Source organism: Oenanthe melanoleuca, unplaced genomic scaffold, assembly GCF_029582105.1.
Source record: "Oenanthe melanoleuca isolate GR-GAL-2019-014 unplaced genomic scaffold, OMel1.0 S001, whole genome shotgun sequence".
In the NCBI taxonomy this organism is placed as follows: domain Eukaryota; kingdom Metazoa; phylum Chordata; class Aves; order Passeriformes; family Muscicapidae; genus Oenanthe; species Oenanthe melanoleuca.
The window spans coordinates 9,555,258-9,579,199 of NW_026612650.1; the positions used below are offsets into that span (position 1 = coordinate 9,555,258).

General features: G+C 51.7%; 1 long non-coding RNA gene and 2 pseudogenes across 1 annotated transcript; 2 read left to right on the plus strand and 1 right to left on the minus strand.

The window, feature by feature from the left end:
* LOC130266042 (zinc finger protein 883-like) overlaps positions 1-23,942 on the minus strand; it is a 222,077-nt pseudogene that overhangs the window by 71,120 nt on the left and 127,015 nt on the right.
* On the plus strand, positions 4,826-5,501 carry LOC130266234 (uncharacterized). The gene is made up of 3 exons (XR_008842789.1): positions 4,826-4,905; positions 5,077-5,214; positions 5,447-5,501. It is a non-coding gene; the product is annotated as an uncharacterized LOC130266234 (long non-coding RNA).
* On the plus strand, positions 20,351-22,712 carry LOC130266134 (serine/threonine-protein kinase pim-1-like; annotated as a pseudogene).

The window sequence follows — 23,942 nt, forward strand, 5'->3', positions numbered from 1 at the left end:
AGGGGATGGAGGTCCTGCCCTATAGAGGATGGGGGTTGTGCGCTATAGGGGATGGGGCTCTGCCCTATAGGGGATGGGGTCCTGCTCTATAGGGAATGAGGTCCTGCCCTATTGGGGATGGGGTCCTGCCCTATAGAGGATGGGGGCTGTGGCCTATAGGGGATGGGTCTGTGGCCTATAGGGGATGGGTCTGTGGCCTATAGGGGATGGGGCTGTGTCCTATAGGGGATAGAGTTCCTGCCCTATAGAGGATGGGAGTTGTGCCCTATAGGGGATGGGTCTGTGGCCTATAGGCGATGGGGTTCTGCCCTATAGGGAATGAGGTCCTGCCCTGTATGGAATTGGGGCTGTGCCCTATAGGGGATGGGGTCCTGCCCTATAGGGCACAGCCCCGGCAGGAACAAACTGGACTTCTGGACAGCCGATCAATATGATTTTGCAGAAGCCGATTTATTGTTTATAATTCACCCTAATTATCCATTTCTAGAACCATCACTCATGTGGGGACACACTCTACAATTGGTAATTTTAGGGTATTGATCCACCCATTCAAACCCCTCAGGGTCAGTAATTGGTGGTCGCATTCAGTTTCGCCGCCTCCTGTTATCTTGAATCTTCTAATCTTGGTGTTCTGTGTTTTCAACGTCTTCTCTCCTAATTTAGCATAGTTTATCTTCCAGCGGCCTTGGGGGATTTCAAACAAGTTATTGAAAAGCTCCCAAAACTTTCTCATGCTGTGCACCTGTTAAAAACGCTGGTCTACACTAAGAAATACACGAAACCAGCTAGCATGTGAAAGAAGCATGTGAACAAACAGCAAAATATGCAGAAAGAAATGAACAGCTGAACATAGCAACCAAATATGGTTTTTGGCTGGTGCACACCACACAAGGCCCAGATTTGTACAGGCATGTCCACTGGTGTCTCAACCTTGTTCAGCATTACTACAATTCCCCTTCTTTTTCTGCACCAGCCAAATCGTCTTTGTAATCTTATCCTTATCTTATCTTGTCTTGTCTTATCTTATCCTAGCCTTATATTATCTTATCTTTATACTATGTTATATTTTATAATATTCTACATATTATCTTATTCTTTCATATCTTATCATATCTTATTCTATCTTATTTTATCAAGGGAATCACTAACTTTATTTATAGAAAAAACTATGTGCTAATAACGAACAAAAATATCCAAACCCCTTGATTATATCTTTCAACCATGCGGGTATTCCCCATCCTTCTAACCATTCATCCAAACCTCAATAATCCACAGTTAACGTCCTCATATTATCTTGCAGTTGTTTGATCTTCTGGTGAATGGATGCAGAATGATCAGAAAGATACATACAACACATCCCATCAAAATCCTCACACCCGTGCCCATGTGCTGATAGCAAAAAATCTATAGCAGCTCTATCTGCAGTGGGGTGTGTCTAATACTATTTACATCCGTAAGAATTTGGTTCAAAACAGTGGAAGTGATATTCAGCTGTTCATTCACTCAACATCTCAGCTTCTCACGCGTAGTCAATGCCTGAGCAGCAGCAACACCTGGGGAAAGAATTGATGGTATTATTTGTGCCAGAGCACCCCAGAATTTCAAACAATTGTAAAAATTAGGCTCCAAATCCCCAATTTCTCTTTTAGCTCTTTTCCTGTGCCCTGCTCTCCAAAGGGTCTGATTCAACAACTCCTGTGTGCCAGGAGCAAACAGTTAACTTTTGGGGGATATTCGGGGAGAATTTGGGGTTTTTTGGGAGTTCTGAGGGGTGTTATAAATGTTTATTTGGTGTGTTCACGTTTCAACTCTTGGCCATATGCATTTGCCTCTCGCTTGATGGAAGCTGCTGTGGGCCAGGGCCAGCACCGAGCTGGGCTGTGTGGGCCAGGCAACATGGAGAGTCTTGGCTGATCTTGATGTGTCCCGGCCTCAGCAAAGGCGTGGAAGATTTGCCTCCCAAGGCATCCTGCTCATTGGCTCGTCCTGTGCACCTTGGAGAGAACAAGGATGGCATTTCTGGCAGCTGGGCATTAGCAGGCCTTCAAACAGGGGCGTTTTGTGGAGCAAGCCCAGCTGAGACACCCTGCGAGGAGCCAGCCCAGTGCTCCTTGCTCCTCTCTGCTGACACCAGATCGTTTGTCTGGTTTTGGGATGAGCCCAGCTCCGTGAAGGGGTGCTACGTGGACACGAGACAGCTGCCCCTGTCCCGCTGGGTCCCAGCAGTGCCTCGCAGCAGTCCTGCACACACATCAGGATGCTGGCCAAGAGAGGTCCTGGAAGCTGAGGCAGCTGATTTTAAGCTTTTGCAGGTGCCTACAGGTCAAGGCCAACGGTGTTCCCTCAGGATACAGCAGTCCTGAGCGTTCCCCCCAGAGCTACCTGATGCCGCCCATTCCTTGTGGCACCAGTTGTTTTCCTGTGGAATGTTCTACCTCCACCAAGAGTAAAGAGGGAGCTGGAGAAAGAGCTTGCCAGGCCACTCCCGATCCTTTCCCAGCAGTCCTGCTTAAGTGCAGCAGCCTGAGCTGAGCGCCAAAGTGCGAATGTAAGAGCCGTGCGCAGGAAGGGTTGGTGGGAAGGGTGATCCAGGAACTACAGGCCTGGCAGCCTGAGCTTGCTGCCGGGGAAGGCCTTGGAGCAGATCCTCCTGAGGGCCGACTCACGGCACCTGCAGGGAACCAGGGCGTCTGCTGGAGGGTGGGAAAGCTCTGTGGAGGGATGGGGACAGCTGGGGGTCCTGGCAGGCTGTTGAGGGCTTCTGTGCGGCTGTTTTAGGGGGGTTGGTGTTGGTGGGCGTTGTGGGGAAGGAGTTGCCTGGTAGGTGAGAGGTTTAGGCTGGAATTTGAGTCAGCTTGAATGCAGGTTTGGCACAGCCTTGCTTATAAAGGGCAGAAGGACTAGCTGTGATTTTTTCTGTTAGTGGTCCTGATTCTCCCCCAGGGAAGAAGAGGGGAGAGCTGTACTTTATAAGCCACTGAAATATCTGTAGCAGAAGGAGGATTAGCCATTTTGCAATCTACTCATTTGTTTGGGCTAACTCAGTAACATTGAGTGGACTTCCATTCCTTGTGAGCTTTTATTCCTTCACAGAATTAGGATATTATCATCTCTTCATTGTAAACCATTTGCAAACCAAAAGGCCTTGTTTTTGCCTCTGTGTAGTGTTGTCTTGGAGAGTGACTCTCAAGGGATGATGTTAAGGCAAATGAGTTGCTGCTTTGAGATGGGAAGCAAACTTCCAAGTCTATCACATTCTCAGGCCATGCCAATGAATTTGGGAAGTTTGCAACTTTTTGGAACTACTTGAGTTGAGCAATTGGGAAGTAAAGCTTTCCTGAATTGAGGATTCTTAAATGCCCTGAGCCCACACAGCAAGACAGCGTTTGCTTGTGGTTTGAGCCATTCCTAACATTTCTGTTGCACTGTCTTAGACATTTGGGCCAAGGGATTCCTTCCAACCTGGGCCACACTGGGAGGGCTCAGGGCGTCCCCAGGGCAGGCGGCAATGTGTGCAAGGGCCCTTTGTGACACGGTGCAGCATGGTCAACGGTGCCCAAGGATCCTTTGTGACGTGTGGTCATTGGCCTGTCCAATGGGGTCTGCCAGACAGGCGGAGACATCCAGGACCCTCAGGCCCCACTGTTTCCTGAGCTCTGTTTCCTTCCCCGCCCCTCAGGGCACTGGGGCTCTGTCACCTGGGCCCCAGGGCTGTACAGGGCATGGTACTGTGTCTGAGACGCCCCTGACACAGAGCTCCGATCCCACAGAGCTGCTGCAAGGATGTGGAGAGCCATAGCTTCATCGGGACCCATAGTGGAGAAGGTGCTGCCAGTCCTGCTCTGTGTGATGAAGGGTTGGCCTGTGCACAGCATGTGCACCTCTGATGGGGACAACAAAGACATTTTTGCCCTGGCTGTGAGTTTCTGGAACTGGCCTCTGCTCGCTCCCCAGCCACGTCTCCAGCAGCTCTCCATCCTCTCCATGCCTCAGGCACTGGGCTGAAACCTGGGCTAGGGACAGGCCCGCTGCTCCCCCTGCCTCTCCCCTCGGGCCCTGCCCCATGGACACCTCGGCACTGAGCGCTGTCTCGGGCTGCTTCTTTGGCAGGCAACTCTGGTCATCTGGCTAATTGTGCCTCAGTGCCACAAGGCAATGATCCTTTATTCCTCCCACCTCTTTGTGGCTCTGCTCTTCCACATTGTCATCACCACACAGGAGATGCCAGAGGAAGTCGATAACTTCTGGAGAGCGTGCCAGGAGCAACACCGCCTTCCCAGCAAGCCCAACAGGTCCCAGTCCTCCTGTCCTTCCCACGCACTTGCAGCTAGCACCAGTGCTCCCAGTGTGACCTGGACTTTGCTCTGCACACAGGTTTGCAGTGCAGGCCATGAAGGCTCTGCTCTTCTGTCTGCAGTATGAGCCTGAAGTGATGGCCATGGAGCACAAGCGTGGCTGGGACACGCTGCTCTGTGCTGACACCCAGCACTATGCTGCGGGTCTGCTGGCCAGGTGAGACCTCCCCCATTTCCCCTCTGCCCCCAACATTTGTGCTCTGTTCCTGGGGTTGCCCCACACAGTCCCTGTGGTCATAGGCCACAGAGCCTTGTCTCCAACAGACAGCCAAGCAGACTGGAAAAGGCTGGGAGAGGAGGTGCCCAGAAGGGGCAGCCTCCCAAAGTGAGCACATCCCCTCCAGGGATGCTGGGCAAAGACTGGATCTCTGTGAATCAGTCCTGAGAGAGCTATGCCTGCCCACCTCAGTGTCTTGGTGCCTTTCCCCCTGCCAGGGAGATGCGCCGTGTCTCCCTCTCCTTGTGTTCTGGGATTGCACGCCGCCTGCTTGGGCAGCTCAGCAGGGAAGAGCTACGCTGGGATCTGCCTTTCCTGGCATTCCTTGTGGAGGTGAGCCTGATGGCCAGTGCTGCCTCGCTGAGCTGCCTCTCAGCTCTCTGCCCTCTCCTAGACACAGCTGCCTGGGACAGTGCCCGTGCCCTGTGCTGCTGCCTGGGCCCAGCCCTGAGCACTTCCGGGCTCCTGCCGCCTGGTCCCCTGTCACTGCCCTGTGCCTTCCAGGTCCTGGACTGCTTGGATTTGACTAAATGTGCTGACAGCATCATTGAAATCATGTCAAGGCATGTGCAGGGCAAGTGCAGGGAAAGGCGTCACCTGGCGCTCAGAGGCCTTGTGGTGCTCAGCAAGGATCCCTCGATGGTGAGAAGGGGGCAGCGGCTGAAGCTGCGCTGGGGAAAGCAGCCCCTTGGGTTGGCTGGGCTTCAGGAGCTGAGGCAGATGCTCCCAGTTCTCCTGCCTCACCTCCCCGAGTTCTTCGGGACAAGCCTTTGTCCTGTGGGCCCTGTGGCAGTTGGGTGGGGTTGTAGTGCCAGGGCAATGGTGGTGGTGCAGCCGTTCATGGCTTCACAGCACAGCCTTGTGTTCCACACAGGCCAGAAAAATGTGTAGCCTCTCTCAAAGCCTTCTGGAGCTGCTGCGTGATGCAGATGGAGAGGTGGTTGGCACGACCCTCCGCGTGTGCTTCAGGACAAAGACATCCTGATATCCAGCACCACTGCCCTGAAGCTGGCTGAGGCGCTCCTGGCACTCTTTAACAACGTAAGGCTCTGTGTCCTCAGCCACAGACATTGGCTGCTGCCCAGAAACTTTGTGCCCTGTGGGTTATTTGAGCCATTGTTCAGGAGGCTGGAGTAGTTGGTGCCAAGGTTTTTCCTTTCCTCCAGGACAACAGACATGTGCAGCTGCTCTCCTTTATCCTCTTCTGCAAGGTGATGGAATTGGTAGTAGATGAGGGGAAAAAGCCTCTGAAGTCAAGTGTGTGCCAAAGCCTACCCCCACTTTTATTCCACTGCCATGATGAAAATCGGCGTGTGGCTGAGGTGAGGACTCGTGGGCTGCTGGTGCATCCCTGGCAGGGGGCTCGGCTGCCTCCCGCTCTGGTGCCTGGCGGCTGCAGCCTCTCCAGGCCTTGGCACAGGGACGCGGGTCCTGTGCCCTGGGTTGCGGTGCCATCTCCACATCTCTGCTGCTCTCCAGGCCTCTCGGGAAACGCTGCATTGTGCGGCCAAATTCCTGAAGAGGAAGAATCTCGTACAACTGCTGAAGACAGAGAAGCTGTGGCAATTCGCCGAGCGCCTGGTAAGGCCGGCCTGGAAGGCGCTGCCTCAGCCGGGAGATGCCCCCTGAGCGCGGCGCTCACTGTGTGCGGCCGGCAGCTGTGGCCCTGCCCAGCGCTGCACCCAGGGGCCGCACGGGCTCTGCTCCCGGCTCCTGCTGCCCCGAGCCGGGTGCCGATGGAGCCCCGGCCCAGCGGGGCTGCAGGGCGGGGCGGGCCGGCACCGCGGCTCCCCGGGCACAGCCGGCCCTGTGCCCCTGCAGAGCCCGGCGCAGCGGCTGCTGGCCGCGCCTCAGGGCCGTGCGGGCAGGGGAGGCCGGGGCCGGGCGCGGGCAGCGCCGGGCAAAGGGGCAGAGCCCGCCCCGACCCTTCCCTCCCGCCGCTCTCCGCAGGTGGCAGAGGACAGGAGCCGAGCGGCCGAGCACCTGCGCCAGGCGCTGCCGTACCTGGACAGCCCGCAGGAGCTCCTGCGAGAGGCGGCCATCAGGTTCATAGGTGAGCCCGGGCTCCCTCCCCTCCCCGCCCCGCCGCAGCTCGGCCCCAGCCCCGCCTGCTGCCCCGGCAGCTTCTGCCGTCCGCGCCCGGCGCCGCGGAGCCCCGCCTGGCCTCGGGCTGCTGCCGCCCTCCCGCAGCCGTGCCCTGGGGCGGCAGCGTGCGGCAAGGGCCGGGCTGAGTCCTGCGGGCCACGAGGGCGAGTGGCCGCAGGGCTGGCAGCGCCGCGGGCAGGGAGCTGTGCCGCTGGGCAGAGCCGTGACAGGCTCTGTGTTCCCAGGGCTCGCCGGACGGAGCTTGAGAGGGCAGAAGGAAGAGCTGCAGGTGATCAGCGAGGGTGAGTGAGGGCAGCGGGCTGTTAGCGGGGGCTGCCGGGGGGAGCTGCAATCCCTGGGCAGGGAGCTGCAATCCCTGGCCCGGCTACGGAGGGCTTCGCTCCCTGTGTGGACGGGGGGTGTCGTGGATGGAGCACAGGGAGATTTCAGGGACGTGGGCGGGGGGATTCGTGGGCCAGCACCTTGCAGCTGATCCCCTTGGCCCCTCCTCTCTTGTGGCCATGGCAAGAGCTGGCTGGGATGGCCCTGGCAGGAAGGTCTCCCAGGATTCCCACAGATCCGGGCTCTGTTCCTCTCTCTTCCAGCCCTTCAATCCCTGAGGAGAGATGACAGCCCTTCCCAGACAAACACAGGAGATCAAGAGATATTCAACAGAAGAGCTGCAGGACCACACTCATCTGCTGCCTTAGAAGAACCAGCATCTCTTCAAGACTTGCAGATGCCATGGAAGATGAGGCTACCTTGAGACCAGAAGAGACCAGCTGGAACTCCAGGCACAGCTGATGATTGCCACAGCTGAGCCTGTGGGAAGTTTGTGTGGCTTCAGCCCTCTCCCTGCCTATAGATAGCTCTATCCCTCCAGCCTTCAGACACTGCCCATCCTCTCTTCTTCCCTCCAGTATTCCTCCCTTTTGACTGCTATCTCCCTCCAGTCCTCAGATTGTGCCCATCCCTTTTGTTCCCCTTCAGCTCATCCCTTTGCTTTGCTTTCCATCAATAAAGTTTGGCTTCTTCACTTTGCCTGCATCTCTGTGGAGCTCAAGCGGTGCAAATCCAGAGCCCTGGGACACACAGGCCCCTCCTGCCATTCTGTTCCGCGCCGTGTTCTGTGCAGAGACTCAGAGGAACGAGGGCAGATCAGGCTGGAAAGGTCTCTGTGCTGAAGCTTCAGTTCCGCAGCACTGTGAAGTTCAAGGTCTTGTCACAAGGCTGATGGCTGCTGCCAGCTTGGCCCCATGCCACCCACTGTGGACGTGGCCAGGGACAGGACGGAAGATGGGCAGGGCAGACACCCCACAGCGGCCGTGCTCCATCCTCTGGGGCATCCCGGGGCTTTCCCTGCCTGGGGAGTGCAGGGCTGGCCTGTGTTCTCAGACAGGAACGGTTGATCTTATCCACAGGAAACAAAATCAGCATCCCCGTTTCCAGATGTCAGTTAGGAGGAGGCATTTGGTGCACCAAAGGCAGCCGGGCTTCTAGGTGGTGGCAGCTTTGGTCTAGCAGAAGTCTTGTGCCGTATGGAGTTTTAGCTGGCAGAAACCCAGTACCGGCCAAGGCCCCTGAATAAGAATGGTGGCTATTTTCCACAGGAAATTAATCTCAACTTCCCAGTTTCCAGATGTCACTTAGGAGAAGGCATTTGACAGTCCAATGGCAGCCATGGTACGAGCATATGGCATCTTTGGTCTGGGAGAAATCCTGCACCCTATGAAATTTTAGCAGGTCTCAGTTAGAGGCCCCTGGATATCAACATTGGCTCTTTTCCATGGGAAACAAAACTCACCATCCCAGTTTCCTGATGTCAGTTTAGAGGAAACATTTGGTGCACCAAAGGCAGCCACTGTCCTAGGAGGTGGCATCTTTACAGGGCACACGCCCACAGATTTTTCTCTCTCGAGGCTTCAGAGAGTGCAACCTCCTTTTATCCTTAACTCCCGGCCACACTTTGCCCTCTTCCCTTCCCCGTTGGCCAAGGTACTCGGAAGATACAGCCTTCCCAACCCATGTACCCCATATTCCCCCTTGAATCTGGCATTTCTCCCCGAAGTTCAGAAGTTCAGCCTTGTGCAGACTCTTGTCTGGTTCAGGAGCCAAGCTGTCTGGGCCCAGTAACAAACCTGCTGCCCAAAGCTGGTAGAAACTTTGCAACCCATTTCAAAGACCCTAACAGCCATCCCTTCACCCATGAAATGATTTGTAAAGACGTTAGCACACATCTTTCCTCTCACATTGATGTTTCCTCTGCTGGTAACAGACTTTTAAACCCAGCCTTTGGTCTGACCTCTCTGCTGTAGTTCCGTGGACAGAGCCTGTTGTCTCTTCCCCCTTCCATGGGCAGACCAGTGTTCAGCCATCTCCAGGACAGCAGGGCCCCACCCCACATCACTGTGACCTAGGAAGACAAAAACCATCACTCCAAATGTCCCCCATCCTCCTTCTTCCCAGGCATGTGGCTCTGCCAGTGGGGTTTGCTGCTGGTTGCCACAGGAAAAAGAAGACCACTGTGATACTGTGGGGCTCAACATCCATTGTGTCACTACAGAGCCTCACAGAACCAAAAGTCCATGGTGACACAACAAGGCCTTGTGGAACCAAGAAGTCCAAAGGCCTAAAACAGATCTTGTATGGCTCTGCCTTGGAAAGAGAAACCTCCTTGGCACACACTTAAGGAGGGTGTCTGTTTGTAATGGGGAAACCCAGGAGTTTTAGATTGCTTCCAAAAGAGAAAAGGAAGAAAACCCCTGTTTCCCTGAATGCTGCCAGTTCTCCAACCAAAGCAGATCCCAGGTGAGTTAGGACAGGCAGGATGGGGCTGGGCAATGTGGAGCAAGGTTGTCCACACTGGATCAGACCTCAAGGTAGAGCTTCTCTGAGCAGGCCAGACCTCTTGAGGAGAGACCTTGGACCAATACCAATCACAGAACGCTGCAATCAACTCTGCTCTGAAGAGAAACAGACACTCTTTAAAATAGGAACATTTATTTCTAAGAAGTTTTTTGAAATATTTCTCCATTTATTCTCTAGAATAAAACCTTCCTAATCAACTGCACTGGACCAGAGGGAAAAGAAAGGCAGAGCCATGGTTTGTCAGGACTTACTTGATCCCAGTGAGCCCCGTGGTGCATTTGGTGCTGAGTCCTGGAACCTCAGGGCCTGAGAGGAGATGGCACAAACCTTTCCAGGAGCCCCAGTCAGAAGAAAAACCTAAAGTAGCTCGAGGCATTAATGGGTCCCACTGAGGTCCATGCCCAACACAGGCTCCTCATGGACTCCTTGAAGGTGAGAACTGGAGGCCATAACTGCCCAAAAACCTCTCAGAGACTCAGAAAATGTTATAAATAGATATGTCAGATTTGTCCAATTAATCAAAACAACAAGGTTAAATTTAGCAGCAATTTATTAATAACAGCAATTGTATATAAATTAATACAATCAAAATATATTAGTTACATATATTTAAGAAAATAAAAAATCTGGCAGTGAGTAATTTAGTCTAATTGAGGTTTGGTTCAAATAAAGCAAAAGCAACACTGACCGGGGCTACGGGTGTGGCCCTTCCTCTCACACCGTACCAAACCAATTAAGCTAAAAATCTCACTTATATACTGTTTACTAATACATATTAATACAGAAGCTTCTAGAAAGCTCCTCCTCGTTTCTATTCCTAAAATCTACGTCACTATGTTGTGTTGCACATGCTGCACCAGCGGTCGGGGGTCTCTCTCCTTTTGGGGTCTTGTTTCTGATGAAGGCTCTGGGTCTTCCTCAGTGTTCGCTGTTTGACCTTGCAGGTAGCGCAGGCACATTAAGCTTAGGGTTATATAATTAAATATATGTTCCCACAACAGGCCTTAGTCCAGCGTCCAGTGCCTGGAATGATCCCAATTTGGCCCAATTCAAGGTCAAAAGTTTTATTTCTAGATGCTGTTCTTAGACCAATATCCTTACTATCCTCACTCCCACTAAACATGTGGAGGATGATTTCATCTGCTTTGTTTAACCGTTTCCTTTATCCTTTCTCCTTTATAACAATTAAATACAATTTTTCTATTAATTATAAGGCAACAACTTTGCTAATGTAGTTGCAATTTAACTAGCACAAATCACATATATAACAATCCCCCATTTTCTCTTTTTATCATATTGATCCGTGCTTTAAAAAGCTACATCTTGGTATTTTCTATATCTCAAATAACTCTGACTTTTAGGTTTTTTTATATCAACTTCTAATTCCAATTCTATGGCAATTTCTTGCATCAAATTTAGAAAAAGGTTTTTATTTGAAGTTGGCAAATCCCAGTTGCCATAGTGCTGTTTTTAATTGTTTACATAGCTCATTTAGTTCCCTTAACTCTTTCCCTCTGAACTTTTCTTTATCCCTTTTTATTTCTTTTTGGTTTTCAATTATTTTCTTATTGGGCCCCTTTTCATTCTCATCTTTTTCAAAACAAAAGAAATTTTCATATCTAGAATAAAACTAAAAACTGTTAGGATAAGGAGCTCACCTCTTAAATCCTAAATTCCTTTTTACTCAATACATAGCACATATTCCTAAAAAAAACTTTTGTGATCGTAACAGGCAGTACTAACATATCGATGTGCCACAAAAACTGATTCCATCTTATCCCTGACTCACATAGAGCGATTGCATTTGTCATAGGGATCGGGAATAGTATGTTTCTTTATTGCTGGCTCTTGTGCTGCTTGTTTTGGATTCTGTTCCATGCAGTCTTATGGCTTTGGCCAGTTGCCAGGGGTGAGCACAGTGAAAATCCTCAGGACCTTTAACCTTCTACCTTTTCCTCAAGGCCCCTTGGGTTGCAGCTAAGGGCCGAGATGTCCATCTTCTCGGTAGCAAAGTTTTTTATCCTGGGATTCATTTGGCACCCTTGGCCTCATAAAGTTTGTATGAGCCGTTTTAACTTTTTCTCTTCCAAGGATGGCACAAATTATTTGTAGTTTTGCAGCACTGTCCTGTCTTATTTCTTTCCCTAAATTGATCAGTTATACTTTTTTCTTAATCCACTAAAGCTCCGGAGATATTCCAACTACAACAAAATTTGTTTTCATATACAGTTCAGTTAACAGTTAAAAAAAAATCACTAAAATATCTTTCTAAAGTTAACTGTTGACATACACAACCTAAACAAACTAAACAAATCAATTGTCTCTCTTTTTCTTTAGCCTTAGTTATTTTCTACCATGAATTAAAACAACACGTACCAACAACACAAATGCTTTAAGTCACAGTTAGTACAATCCCAGTGTGTTAACTGTTTTTGGACCCTCTTAATAACAGGTGTTACCAGTCCCTTTTTCTGGAGTTGCAGTTCCTCAAATAAATCAGTTAGTGTTGACTGCCAGAGGCTCCTGAGGAGTTTTTCAATTCACCTGGGCCATTTTCATTGATCAAACAGGCATCTAATTCTTTTTCATCAGCGCTGTTCTTCCTCCAGGCTCAACGAGGTTGCCGTCGGCAGTTAATTCAAAACGTCTGAATTTCAATCATGCAGCTCTCAAAACAATTTTAAATTAATATTTCAAACAGTAATGCCATAGAATAACATTTTTCACCATATATATAAAAGCTACATCCCCCTTTGGTCCCAAGGTACAGTGGTTTTATGCCAATTTCATATAGACTGTAGCCTTTGGGCACCAAATAACTTCTTTAGCCTTTAAATGAATTCATTACAATTTTTAAATATGTTTTTAAACCCAAATGAAAAGGTTTTAATCAATTTTTTAGTTCTTTTTAATTTTGTATTTAGGTGTTGAAATAACTTTTCAATCTTTATTTTGTATCAGCCCTTTTACCCATGAAGCATGAGTTCAGGGGTTTTTTTGGTTTGTTTTTTTTTTTCTCCTTTTAACATTTTACCAACACATACTGTCCTGGTCAGATAGAATGTATTGAAAAATCAAGAGAAGTTGTTTGAGCTGAAATGTCTTTTTCTTTTAATTCTTTCAAATTGTTTGCAGTGGTTATAATATACCCCTGTTTAAGCTGTAGCCAAAGCCACAGAAAATGCTTTTACCTACTGAGTTATGATATACTAGAACTAGCAGATATTTTCTCCTGCCTATTCTGGGTAACTTGGTAAAATGAACTTGGATTTCTTTCTTTTTCTAGCGGCCTATAGGCTGTTCAACTGCCTCCAAAGGGAGGACTCCTTAGCCCTTTTTTGTTCACTTTCTGACATATAAGACATTTTTGACTAATTTGTCTCCTAATTTCAAATATTCCTATACACTCATAAAATTTTAAAAAGGGCTCACAAAGTGCCCTTTTTCCCCAGTGAGTCTTTCTATGTATGTTGCTTAGGATCTGTCGTCAAAAGATTTTGGTACTACTATTCTACCATCGGACAAAATCCATTCTCCTTCTGTCAGAGTTTCTCCTAGCTCTTTAATAGCTTCTATCTCTGCTAAGAAAAGTATGGGGTTTCATTTTGTGTTTCTGCCTCCTGAAAAGTTATCATTGCACTGTTGTTTTCTCTTAGGGCATCCCTTTCTACTTTATTCTCAGCCAAACTATTTCTGCTTACTTCAATCTCTCTTTGTTTGCGGTTGTGTTTTCTGGACTGCTGCCATTAGAATCCTGGCTTCTATTTTTCTGTCTCTTCTTATCTCTTCTAACATATCCTTTTTGCGCTTCCCTTATGTTGCCTGGCGGCCTGGTTCAAGTCCTGGATGGTGGCCCTAACCCAGGGTCACTCGGTCTATCAGCTCCAGGACACCAATATGGTGGACAGCAAATGGCGTTTATTGAGGGGTTGCAAGGGTCTTTATAGCCTAGATAGTGGTGGTCATTTCCTCTAGCTCACGTCCAGCTGTGAGCTCAGATCCAGAGCAGCGGATCTCTGAGGGAGAGGGTGTCCCTATCTACCCGTACATCCCGATTTCTTCCGCACGCTTTTCCCTAACTCTCCACAGTTCCCCCCTCTCTCATGATTAGTAGGATTTATATGAAATTATAAAGTGTAGACATTACAAAATTTTCGTGGGTTAGTAAAGTTAGTATAAAATTGTAAATGTGTTAGTAACAGGCACACTTTAAAGCAGTTGTCGGCGTTCGACGAGCATAATGTTAACTGTTTCTAAACGCTTTTTGACAAATAGCACCAGTTTGTTAAATATGCAAGGCCCAAAGATTAGTGTTAGTAGGATTATAGTGACCGGGCCGATTAGGGTAGAAATGAGGGTGGTGAGCCATGGGGACTGGTTGAACCACGATTCGAACCAGCCTTGTTGAGCTTCTCTGTCCATTTTTCTCAGGTTCAGTCGTTCCCTCAGCTCGGCCATGGAGTCTCTAACGACTCCGGTGTGGTCTGCATAGAAGCAGCATTCTTCTTTCAAGGCGGCACACAGGCCTCCTCACTGCATGAGCAGAAGGTCCAGTCCTCGCCTGTTTTGGAGGATGACTTCTGAGAGTGAGGAAAGGGATTTTTCCAGGGAAGAAATGGATTTCTCAGTTCTCTGCAAGTCCTCGTCTACTGTCATCTGCAGTTGGGCCAGGCCTTGATGTTGTGTTGCAAGGGCTGAGACGCCTGTGGCAGCACCGGTAGCTCCTAAACCCAGGAGCATTGCGATGATGATGCCTGTTATCACTTCTCGCTTGTGGAGCTGGCCTGGATCCTCAAGCAGGTGGTGCACTTCTTCTTCCTGGCGATACAGAACTCTGGGGACAATTAAAACTTGGACACAGAAGTCGGTAGAATGATTGAATTTGTCAAGAAGCACACACGGGCTCACCCCGGATTGTTGACAGACCCACATCCCCGATGCAGCTGGGATCACCCACTGGAACTTCCCCCCTTTTAGTTTGACGAATTCCCGGCAGACTTTGCCCACCTGCACTGCCAGGGTTGCATTGCCAAAGCATTTGCCTCGGCCTGTGATTTGGCTTAGGGTAATGCTTCTCCGGGGGGTGCCCCATCTGCATTGGCGTGGACTGTCTGACTTGGAAAAGATGAGTGGGAGATCAAGGGCAACACCTTGGTAAAAAGGGGGTTGTGCATCATAGCATAACCAGCATGATTCTGTGAGGTTTGGATTGGACTGATTTAATGATATAAAGGTTGCATTTAACACACTTAGGAATGGATTGGAGAGGGTTGGTTTGGTTAAGAGATTGGATAGGGAGGAGGTAGATTTTTGCATTTGTGTTTTGTGACTGGAGCTGTGGTTAGCTGTGATCTCCTTCCCGAGTCTACTCAGTGCAAGAATCGGATTGGGTCTGAGTGATTGGGATATTGAAGGTGGGAGTCTGATAATTTGTATGTTTGCCCAGATGCAGCGAGCAACGTGAACAAACGCTGTCCACACTTTGCCCGTGGTCCAACCATCATGGGTTAGTTGCAGGATTGTCATTATGTAGCCTGTGCAGGTATTCTGTTTTCTGCCTTGGGGCAAGATCACACGCCCATCCATATCAAATTTTGGTTCGAGACAGCCGTGGGGAGCAAACTTAACTTGCAAGAACTTATCAGGCTGTTGTGGTTTCCACCTATTGCCTGTTACAATTGTTTCACAGCCCCAATATCCACAATATCCATACCCTGGGTAATTACAGTAACTTTTTCCAGGGTTGGAAGCAGGGCACCAATAAGTCTGAAACAGTGCTGTCTCTTCAAATTTGGGGAACCCCGTATGTGAGGGAAAAATGTCTTTTAGTCTGAAATTAAAAACTGGAGTGTCAGCTATAACCATTTCTTTGATGACCCTCTCACCTGAGAGACTGCGTAGAACCCACCTGAATGGCTGATGAGGGTAATGCTTTGTGTCTGCCTGTCCTCCGCCCACTAACCCTAGGAACAAGATAACACAGAGATACCGTTGCTGCTTTGATTTTGACGGTGTGAGCTTCTCAGGTGATGCCGGGTTGCTTGGTGGTCCCTCTCTCTTTCCTGGTAGTGGGGTGTACGGGTTGCAGGGGCGTCCGATGATCCAGTCCTGCAAACAAAGTCTCACAATTCTCATTATCTCCACTCTGAAGGTCTGGTTTGATAAATTTGAGTGGACACCATTTAATGTCCCCATCTTTTTTAACTGCTGCGTACCTCCACCCCGTGAGTACTAGCTTCCAACCTTGTTCCCACTCCCCTAGTTCATTTCTGATCACAACCCGTGGGCCTTTCTCAAGTGCTCGAGTGGCCCAGTGTCTCTGGGCTGGACTGTTTGTCTCATCCCCCCTAGGGAATTGATTCAAAGCTAGCAGCGTAGTTGCTAGTAACCACGCTTGGTCGCTTGAGGGAATGGCATTGGTGAAGCCTTCTGCCTTTCCTAGTACTTCCAGTTTAGTTTTTAGAGTCTGATTTGCTCTTTCGACGATGGCTTGTCCGGTGCTGTTGTGCGGGATGCCATGTATCAAGGCGATGTTCCATTTCGAGACAAATGCTTGAACTGTCTCTTCCGACCACTCCTCTGACCGGTTGTCCCAGCTCCAGTCAGAGTCAGAGCCGGAAGTCGACTGACTGGACGTTGCCGGGCTGCTCAGCCTTTTTCTCAGGCTCTTACCCTGCCCCTTCCCCCGGGGGCCGGGCAGTCCCCAGCCCCTGTGCTTCTTCCGCCTCCTGCTGGGGGAGGTTCTTGCCCTATAAGGACCTGATTTAAAATGAGCTCTGTGATTGGTCTCACGCTCCACCTCGGGGGCTGTCCCTCCTCCCTGCTCGTCTGCACTTGCGCTGTTCAGCGAGCTCTCTGCATGTTCGCCCCCCGCGTCAGCGCCCCTCCCCCCGCCACGAGGCTCGGTGCCATTTTTAAACTCATATGGCGGAGGTGACCTTTTTTCTGCTGCTGTGAGCTCCGATATTATAGCAGCACTCTGTGCCTCCTCCATTAGGCCCTGCCACAATGTCCGCGCGCGTTTCCCCACCTCCGGTGGCGGTGAGTTTGAACTGGGAGGGTGAGGAGGGGGCTCCGGGGACCACACGTTCGCATGGTCGGCTGGGTCCGCGGTTTGAGTAGCCGCCCTGATCCCCAGCTGCGGCGTGGCTAATAAACAAGTTCGAGCGGCTTTCCAGGTTTCCTGCTCCTGCCGGGCAGCCCGCAAAGCCTGGATAACTTTGCCCCACGATTTAAGGGATTTCCCTGAGCCGGAGGACATGGTGTCCTCAGCCAGGGCTGTGGTGCATTTATCCCATACCTCCAGATGGAGAATTTCTACCGGGCTCTCTATAGCCCCCAGCTTAACCAACCTCGGCACTGCTAGAATAAAATCCTTAAGCTTACAATCAGTATTCCACTGAGCGTGGATCTCACTTATGACCTTCGTGACAGCTTCCATGCTCCTTGCAGGTCCAGGGGATGTCACCCTCACTGCACTCGCCAGCGGTGCAGTCGCCGAGTCCTGGTCAGGCGAACCCCGAAATCCGGGCGATCGGTTCCCGATGTTTTCCCGCGTTTCGGCACCAGATGTTGCCTGGCAACCTGGTCCAAGTCCAGCACGGTGGCCCTAACCCAGGGTCACTCGGTCTATCAGCTCCAGGACACCAATGTGATGGACAGCAAATGGCATTTATTGAGGGGTTGCAAGGGTCTTTATAGCCTAGATAGTGGTGGTCATTTCCTCTAGCTCACGTCCAGCTGTGAGCTCAGATCCAGAGCAGCGGATCTCTGAGGGAGAGGGGGTCCCTATCTACCTGTACATCCCGATTTCTTCCGCACGCTTTTCCCTAACTCTCCACACCTTAACAACTCCTGAAATCCCCTATCCTGCCCATTTTCTAATTTTTCCAGCTTCTTCCTGATGTCCTTCCAAGACTTAGTTATGAATTGTGTTTTTAAAAAAACCTGCCCTGCTGCTGAATCAGGGTCTATACCTGAGTATAATTGTAAATTATTTCTTAGTCTTTTTAGCCATTTTATTGTGTATTCATCCTTTTCTTGGTGCTCACTCAGGGCTTTCCCCATAGTATTTAGTCACCTGGGCACTGTTCTTTGCATTTCTTGGATAATTATCCACCCAAAATCCCTTATATTCTGCCTATGTTCTGGCCTCTGACGATCTTTATTTCGAGCTCTCATTCTTAATGGTCTCATTATTTCTTCCTCTTTCTTTATAAATAATATTCCTAAAATAGCCTGCAATTTTTTCTCCTGGCTAAGAGGTTCTTTAAAATGTAGGTTTAAAGCCTGACAAATCCAATTTTCAAATGATTCAAGTTCTGTCAAGTATAAATTTTTTGCATGAATTTTTTCCTTTGTTCATGCAATCATACAATAATTGATCAGTTTCTGCTTGCTTTTTTCTCTTTGGGATTCCCTTGTATTCCTGTACCGTAACATGATCCCCAGTGGACTGTTCCTGAGGAATACTGCTCAGCTTCTGGGAGCCCCCCTCTTGGTTCCCAGGCACACCAGGTTCTCGCGAATTTTTCACATAATTTGCAACCCCTGGATCAGAGGTCTTACTCTTCCCTTGACCCATCTCTGGCAGCAACACACTAAGAAATCCCCTATTCCTTAGTCTCCTTCACTCTCTCTCACTCGTGTCGTGGTTCAACTCCCTCACTCAATATTTGCAGTATTTCATCCTTTACCAACTACCAGCTCCACTCTTAAGTCCTTAATTTCCCTTTTTATTCTCCCTCCCTTCTCTTTCTGGCTACTTTCTGTGAACCTTCTAATTACTTACTATTTTCCATCTATTTTTCCTCTTCCAAAAGATAAGTGAACAACTCAGTCACTCCCTTCCTAGTTAACTCCTTCAAGCATTAGCTCCCTTTTCTTTAAAACCTTTCACACAGCCGCCCACCTTACCCAACCCCGCGGCACTTACAGCCCCTTTTCCCACGCGGTTCTTGTGCACAAGATATTTTACGGGTACTCCACCACTTGCCAGCACTCCTCCTGGAGCCTTCCTTTTTACACACCTCCTTTCACTAGCTTATTTTGCTTATGCTTTACTTTAATTTGGAGCTCCTTCTCCACAAGAGCTTGGTCTAGTCTCAGGACCACCTTAACAGCTGGTGGGGAGCTCCTTCCCAAAACAAGCCACTCTTCCCTTGGACTGGAGTTCCCGGCCAATGCACCAAATTTTTATAAATGGATAAGTTTGATTTGTCCAATTAATCGAAACAACAAGGTTAAATTTAGCAGCAATTTATTAATAATAACAGCAATTGTATATAAATGAATACAATCAAAGTATATTAGTTACATATATAATGTAGTAAATACAACATCTTGCCAGTGCCACTCTCAGTCCCAGTCCCAGAATTCTCCCGGTGCTGGTCCCAGTGTTGGTGCTGGTCTCAGTCTTGGTCCCAGTGCCAGTTCTGGAGCCCATTTTGGTCTCGGTCTTTATACCAAAGATTTTAGGCCTGTTTGGGTGATTTTAGTATAAACTGGGCAGTTTAAGGTTGGATTTTAGGCATCATTTGGATAATGTAAGGTCCATTTTCAGATTTTAGACCCCTTTTGTGTGGATTTGAGGTCCCTTTGGCTGACTTTAGGCCAAACCTCGTGGATTTAGGCTGCATTTGGGGCCCTTTCGAGTGATTTTCGGCCAAACCAGGCCCTTTCAAGACCGTGCGGCCGCCCTGGCCCCACCCCTTTTCCCTCACTGTTCCCGCCCTTCTCTTGGCCCCGCCCCCTTTCTCTCACAGTTCCCGCCCTTTCCTTGGCCACGCCCCTTTCCCCTCACGGTTCCCGCCGTTCCGCTGACCCATCCCCTCCCAGTTCGGGGCGCAGAATGGGGGAGGAGGAGGGAGGAAGAGGCGGAGCGGCAGCAGAAGCAGGAGGAGACAAGGAACGAATCAACTGCGCTAACCCGGAGCTCCATGAACTCGCAGCCCCCTCAGGACCATCGCCCCACATCGCAGGTGCCCGGGGAGGGGGAGCTCGCCCCAAATATCCCGGGGGATTCCCTGGGTTTGGGGATTTTTGGGGGGATGTTTGGATCTTGCCGGGCTCCAGAGGCGCAGATGGCCCTCGGGGGGACACCGGGAGGTCCCCGGGAGGTGTTTTTGGAGGTCCCGGTGGGTGCGGGCAGAGCCCCGTTGGGGGGCGGGGGGATGGGGGTCCCCCCGTGGTGGGGTTGGGCTTCCCGGGCCGGGACCTGCGAGCTCTGCCGGAGCCACGTGGGGAGCGCGCGGGAGCGGCGGGAGCAGCGGGATCGGCGGGGGGAGAGCGGTTTTGGGGAGCCCCGGGAGAGCCGCGGCTTCCCTGAGCGGGACCCCAGAGAGAGGAGAGCCCCAGAACCCCAAAGTGGGGAGCCCGAGAGTGGGGGAGGAACCCCTGGGATTGCCGGGACCCGGCGGGGGGTGCTGGGGCTGGAGGGGCGGCATGGCCGGAAAGGGGTTCGGGGGTCCTGGTGCCGGAAATGGCTGCTCCCAGTATGAGGCCAGGTGCTTCTTCAGTGTCGTTGCAGTTTCCTCGGTACTCCCAGTATGAGCCCAGTCACTCCCAGTCATTCCCTGTTATGATGCAACTTGCCCCCAGCACAGTCCCAGTTGCTCCCAGTTCCTCCCATTTTCATCCAGTGTGTTCCCAGTTCTCTCAGTTACCCCTAGCATAGTCCCAGTCACTCCCAGTATGAGGCCCAGTTGTTCCTTGTCAATGCCAGCATGACCTCAGTAGTCTCCAGTATAATCCCTGTCTCTCCCAGTATAACCTAGTAACCCCCAGCATGCTCTCAGTCACTCTCAGTCACTTCCCAGATCACCACGATTCCAGTTGTTCACAGCCACTCCCAGCCAATCCCAGTATGATTCCAGTCACTCAGCCACCTCAGCGGTGGCGCTGCTGGGCGGGCATCAGTGCCTGGGGCTGGGACGGTATCGCCTCCCTTTGGCTCCGCCTGTCCTGAGCCCGGCCCCGGCTCCGGCTCCTCCCGGGCCCATGGAGCACACACGCGGCGCGGCCGCTCCCGCCGCCTCCGCTGTGGCTCCCCCGGCCCGAGCTCCGCCGCTCGGCAGCGCGGCCGCCGGCCCCGAGCCGCCGCTGTCCCGTTCCAAAGAGCGAACGCCTGGGGCTGCCCGGCCCGGGGCGGCTGAGGGGCGCTCGCGGGCCGAGCGCTGACAGCCGCGTCTCGCCGGCAGGGAAGGCGCAGCAGGGCCTGAAGGAGCGGAACCGGCTGGGTTCGCTGCTGGGGCGCGGCGGCTGCGGCAGCGTCTGGGCGGCGACGCGGCTCTCGGAGAGTGCCCGGGGAGTGGCGGGGCCGGCGGCGGGCGCAGGAGGAGGAGGAGGAGAAGGAGGATGGGGTTCGGCAAGGCGGATGGCGAGCTCAGCCCGCTGCTGCCCTTGGCTTGCAGGTGGCCATCAAAAGGGTGCCACGAAACCACGTCCAGCACTGGGGCGAGCTGGTGAGTGAGCGGGGCCAGGGGGAGAAGCTGGGGCATGCCGGGCGGGGATGAGCCGAGGCCCGGAAGGGTGGGAGTCACCGGGAACCTTGAGGGAGAGCGGGTGTGGGGCCAGCAGGGCATCCTGGGCTTCCCGATATCAGCCCTGCTGACAGCATCGTGCTCCTCCCCCAGCCCAATGGCACCAGAGCACCACTGGAGATCATGCTGCTGAACAAGGTGTCCACTGGCTTCCCTGGTGTCATCTGACTGCTGGAGTGGCTTGAGCTCTCCAACAACATCGTGATGGTACTGGAGCCCCCGGAGCGGTGAAAGGACCTGCAGCATTCAATTTGGGCACAGGGGTTCCCGTCTGAGGAGTGGTGTGGGAGCTGTTCCACCAGGTGCTGGAGGCCGTGGGGCACTGCAGCAGCTGTGGGGTCCTACACAGAGACATCAAACCAGAGAACATCCCGCTCGACCTGGCCACTGGGCAGGCAAAATTGATCGACTCTGGCTGAGGCGCCTTCCTCCGAGACAGCCTGCACCCAGTTTGTAGGTGAGCCCTCCTAGGGGATGCTCAGCCTCATGGCTCAGCCTGGGTGTAGCACCGGGACTTCCCCCTATTTTGGCTGGGATGGGATTAATGCTTGAGCCAAGTTGATTTGGGTAGGAGTGTGAGAGGGGCCAGCTTCCAGCCCTGCTGACAGCCTTCAGCACCCACTCTGCCCTGGGCTGAGGCTGGAACTGGGGCAGCCAGGCAGACAAAAACCCCATTGGGGTAGCAGAGAGGGGGGGGTCTGACCCCATGCCCTGGCCAGTTTGGTGTGCAGGCAAGGAAGGGCTTGAACTGCTCATGTGCCCTTGTTTGCCTTGCCTTATTAACATTTTTTTTGGCTATGCAAGCAGGGAGAAGAGTGGTTTTCCCCACCACTGGGTGGGTTTTTGTTTTGTGGGTCATGGTCGGGCCCTCCCAGGGCTTCCGCTGGCCTCTTCCAGCACCATGGACTCCGCTGGCCTCTTCCAACACCATGGACTCTTTTCCAACTCCAAGTTTGTACACAAGTCCCAGGTGCTGGCAAGAGGGCAGTGGTCACACTCTGTGCCACTGGGGCAGTCCCCACCATGCCCAGGGATGCTGGGGCCAGGCTCTGGGAGCAGCAGCATCCCCCTGATGAGCTCCATCTGTATTCCATAGGAACACCATCATACAGCTCCCCGGAATGGACCCACTTTGGCTGGTACTATGGCAAGCCAGCTACCCTCTGGTCCCTGGGCATCCTGCTGCATCACATGGTTTGTGGGGAGCACCTTTCAGGAGGGGCCAGAACATCAGCTGGGACCAGCAGCTCTCACTGCCACAATGGCTCTCTGAAGGTGGATCCTCATCTCTGGGCACGGGGGGAATATCAGTGCTGGGAGACAGCAGTGGGCTCGTAAGCATCCTGCTCTGGCAGCTGCTGAGGGGGTGGCACATGTGTTTGCTCTCCTGCTCTCCTGCTCTCCTCCAAAACAAAGAACTGATGGGAAGGTTTAGGCCCAGCTCTGAGCACACGCAGCATGGCCTGGGCAGGGGAACGGTGGAAAAAAGGGGGATGGAGCCTTCTCCAACTGACCAGTGGTTTCTGGTTTCCCTCCCCAGAGTGCCCAGATCTGATCAGGTGGTGTTTATCCATGTACTCCTTGGAAAGGCCCTTGTTAGAAGACCTGTTCTGTGGTCCCTGGATGCAGAATATTCATCTGCCATAGAAGAAGGGAGAGAGGCACAGGCACACTTGATGCAGGCTCCTGGTAAGTTACAGCTCCACACAGCCTTGGCAATCAGAAGCAAAGAACCCCAGACTACTTTGTCCTGCCTGTGTCACTGCACAGGGGTCATCAGATGGAAACATGCAGCCCTTGTGCTGGAGCTGAGCTGCTCTGCCCAGCACTGGTGGCCACCATCCAAGCTGGTTTGGCTTGTCCTGGTTCACTGACAGCTGGGGCCCTGGTCAGAACACTGACAGCCTGGTCTCAGGGAAGGAGAAGGAGAAGCTGTACTGGGTGAGGCTGCTGCTGCTGGAGACAGTGAGGACAGCAAGGATGAGAACCTCTTGCTCCACCTGGCCACTGGCAAGCTGAAAATAATGGACTTGGATTCTGGCACCTTCTTCAAAGCCAGGCTGCACAGCAAATTTGCAGATGAGTCCAGACCCAGGGGCATCCTCCCAGATTTGGGCATTGCACAGCCTGGACAGGAACCAAAGGTTCCCGCTTTGCTGGGAGGATAAAACTGATTCTTCAGTCGGCTGCCAAGGTGCTTTTTGTCAGGCCTGGGGGGATGGGCTGGGGTGGGTATGAAATGGGAGTCAGCTCCTGCCCCCAGCACCCACTGTGCCCAGCTGGGGCTGGGGCTGGGGCTGGGGCTGGGGCTGGGGCTGGGGCAGCCAGCCCGACACAAACAAACCCCATGGTGAGAGCAGAGGTGGGACTCCAGAACCTGTGCACAGCTGCTTTGCTTTGCAGGCAAGGAAGGGCTTGGGTTACTCCACTGCCCTTGTTTGCTTTGGGATCACCATTACTTTTGGGGGCAGTGCAGGGGGAAAGGGAGAAAGCATGGGCTTCCCTCACCTGTGAGTGGGTTTTTCACTGTCATGTAGAGGTTCAGCCTTGATCAAGCCCCTGACAGAGATAAAATATTTTACCTTTTTTCTTGTTTCTCCTTTTTGTCTGTAATCAATTTTTATTAATTTGTTGTTTGTTTCTCTAAAGGAAGCATTCTAAATGCTGTCCAGTGTGGATGTCAGGGTCCACACCACATGCAGAGTCCTGATAGGTTCTTTTAGGGATCTCAAAGCGCAAAAGACACAGCAGGGGACAAAACCACTTTACTTTTGCAAAAATGCACCTTTACTTAGTGCCAACCAAATGCGATAGAGGGACAGGAAATAAAAGAGAGAGAGAGAGAAAGAAAGAGAGAGAGAGTTTGAATTTTGTTTC